Raw genomic sequence first — 3871 nt, 5'->3', positions numbered from 1 at the left:
TGAACAACTAGAAAACAAATACAACTCATCAAAGAGTAAAATCAACCAACTGGAAAAGGAAAATAACTCATTTAAAAGCAAAATTGACAAATGAAAAGGAAACACAAAACCTATCTGAAGAAAATAAAATCTTAAAAATTAGAATTGTACAAAGTAAAACTAGTGACTCACTGAGCCACCAAGAATACATCAAGCAAAACCAAAATGATAAAAACAGAAGAAAATGTAAAGTAAGATTAATAAACCAGACAATCTATAAAATAGATTGAGGAGAGATAATTCATGAAATTTAATCTATCTGAAAGCCTCAATCAAAAACAAAAGGAGCCTGGAAATTATCTCTCAGGAAATCATCATGAAAACTTGCAGTAATAGAGCAAAACAAAAAGGAAAAAATAGCCATTGAATGAATCCAAGATCACTACCAGTAATACATCCCAGAATAAAATCTCCAAGGAATAGAGTAGCCAAATTTCAGAATTCTTGACTAAAGGAGAAAATACTAAAGGCAGCCAAACAAAGAGAATTAAATGTCAAGGAAGCATAATCAGAACTACACTGGACTTAATTAGCTTTAATTAAGTATTGAATCCTTAGAATATGATATTTTACAGGGCAAAGAACCAAGAATCAACTTCTCTGAAAAATTCAGCATATTCTTTCAGGAGAAAAAAATGGATTTTTCAATGAAATAGATGACTTCCAAAATTTTCTAATCTAATCTAAACACCAGAACAGGATTTCTGACCAAGATAGCAGAGAGAAGCCATATATTGTGCTAAGCTCTCTTGGCATTCCCTCAGAAGTAATATGAATCAAGCCTCTTAACAGAATTTAGATCCACAAAACCAAGAAGTTGAAAAAGAACATCTACCAACAAGATCTTTCTCAAGGGACTCTTCCTCTTTACAGATGACATGATTGTATACCTAAAAAAATCATCTAAAAAAACTATTAGAAACAATTAGCAATTTAAGCAAAGTTGCAACATATAAAATAAACCCACATAAATACTCAGCATTTCTATATATTACTAGCGAGAGACAGTAGCAAGAGTTAGAAAGATAAATCTCATTCAAAATAACTTCAGGCAATATAAAATACTTGGGAGTCCACCTGCCAAGACAGACTTAAAAAATCTATGAAAACAACTATAAAACACTTTTCACACAAAATCAGATTTAAATAACTGGACAATTATCAACTGCAATGCATAGGTCAAGTAAACATTATAAAAATGATCCTTCTACCTAAATTAAATTACTTAATTAATGTGTTACCAACCAAACTTCCAAAAAATTACTTTAATGAATTAGAAAAAATTGTAACTAAATTCATGGAGAGGAACAAAAAGTCAAGAATATCAAGGGATTTAATGAAAAAAGTACAAAAGAAGGTAGCTTTGTCTTACAAGATCTAAAATTATATTATAAAGCATCAGTCATCAAAACTGTCTAATGTTGGCTAAGAAATAAAGTGGTGGATCAGCAGGATAGACTAGGTGCAAAAGAGACAGCAGGAAATGAGGCTAGTAACATGCTGCTTGATAAAACCAAAGAGTTCAGCTTCTGGGATAAGAACTCGCTCTTCAATAAAAACTATTGGGAAAATTGGAAGTTATTATAGCAGAAAATTGGATTAGACAAACATCTCACACCCTCTACTAAGAAAAAGATCAAAATGTGTTCAGGATTTAGACATAAAAGACAATATTATAAGCAAACTAGGAGAATAAGGAATAGTTTAATGTCAGATCTATGGAAATCGAAGCAATCTATGGCTAAGAAGAGGTGGAGAACATCATTAAAATCAAAATGTATAATTTTGATTACATTAAATAAAAAAGCTTTTGAACAAACAAATACATTATAACTAAAATCAAAAGAAATGCAGTAAATTGGGGAAAAAATTGTAATAGCTCTTCTGACAAAAGACCCATTTCTAAACTATATAAATAACTGAGTATAATTTATTTAAAAAAAAGCCATTCCCCAATTGACAAATGATCAAAGAATATGCAAAGGCAATTTGCAGATGAGGAAATCAAAGCTATCCATGGTCATATGAAAAATTACTTTAAATAATTACTGAGTAGAGAAATGCAAATAAAAGCATCTCTGAGGTACTACTCACACCTTTCAGAATGGTCAATATGTCCAGAAAGGACAACAATCAATGTTGGAAGAGATTTGGGGAATCTGGGACATTAATGCATTGTTGGTGGACCTGTGAACTGATCTAATCTTTCTGGAAAGCAATTTGGAATTATGTCCAAAGGGCATAAAAATACGCATACTCTTTAATCTAGCAATACCATTACTGGCTCTATACCCAGAGGAAATAATGAAAAAAGAGTAAAAACATCACTTGAACATAAATATTCAAAGCAGCTTTATGGTACAAAGAATTGGAAATCAAGGGGATGTCCATCAATTAGGTAATGGCTAAACTACTTGTTGCATATGTGTCCTATGGAACATTATTGTTCTATTAGAAATCAGGAGGGATGGGATTTCAGAAATGCCTAGAAAGACTTGGGTGAATTGATGCTGAATGAGATAAGCAAAACCAGAACACTTTATACACCTTAACAGCAACAAGGGGGTGATGATCAACCTTAACGGACTTATTTATTCCATCACTGAAATAATCGGGGACAATTTGGGGGTATCTGAGATGGAGAATACCATCTGTATCCAGAAAATGATCTGTGGAGTTTAAACAAAGACCAAAGACTATTACCTTCCAAAAACTAATAAAAGACCAGAACAGAACAGGAAAATAAAATATATGCATTAAAATGATGTGTAAAGAGGTAAATAAATGGGGGGGGGATGCTAGTCAAAAACAGTAACATATTTACTTGTCTAAAAAGGAATATATTGCCCGTAAGTCTTGAGAATTGTATTTCTCTTAGGATAGTTAAAAGAAATATACATAAAGAGAGGATCTGATGGATATAGACCATGAAAGTGTTGAATCTTTAGAAAATACTTTAACTATTGAGAGTTGAATATAGTTGGAAGAATTGTACTTGGAGAGTATGAAAATAAATGAATATTGAAGTGATTTTGTTTATGATTGTTATATTTCTAATGGGACACAGATATGGAATATGTTTAAAGGAACTGTTGTTCAGTCAATTTTTGTGCCTTCTTTTCCAAGCTATTGTCTCTCATAATTCTCTAACACAACTCTCATTTCTTTTCTTAATTTTTCTTTTATTTCTCTTATTTGATTTTTTAATAAAAAAGTTTTTTTTAAATAAGGACTTTTAAAATCCTTTTTGAGGTCTTTTTTGGTTTTGAGACCAATTCACAACAAACTTTGAGCAGTTCTTTTTGTAGTGACAAAGAATTAGAAATTTAAGTGATGCCTATTAAAGTTATTTTATATGAATGTTGTGGAGAACTATTTTTCCTATAAGAAATCATGACTGATCAGACTTTGAAGAAGCATGGAAGACTTGCATGAACTGATACTAAGTGAAAGAAGCAGAACCAAGAGAACATTGTATACATTAACAACAACATTGTGAGGTGATCAACTATGATGGATTCAAATTTCACTCAACAGTTCAAAGATCAAAGATCAAGGACAAATCTAATAGATCTGCTATGGAAAATGTCATACACATCCATAGAAAATAAATACAGAGCTTGAACATACTATGAGGACAAATCATTCTATTTTCACTTTTTTAAAGCCACACTTTGACTGAAAAAAATATAAATATATATATATATATATTTATATAAAATATATAAAATATAATATTCAGGAAGATAAGGATTTTGAATTATATCCAAGAATCAAATACCCTGTAAAACTGAGCATAAACTTTCAGGGGGGAAGATGGAAATTCAATAAA

This window comes from Macrotis lagotis, chromosome 6 (assembly GCF_037893015.1).
Source record: "Macrotis lagotis isolate mMagLag1 chromosome 6, bilby.v1.9.chrom.fasta, whole genome shotgun sequence".
NCBI lineage: Eukaryota > Metazoa > Chordata > Mammalia > Peramelemorphia > Peramelidae > Macrotis > Macrotis lagotis.
The sequence above is the reverse complement of the archived record's forward strand: the minus strand, read 5'-3'. Positions refer to the sequence as shown.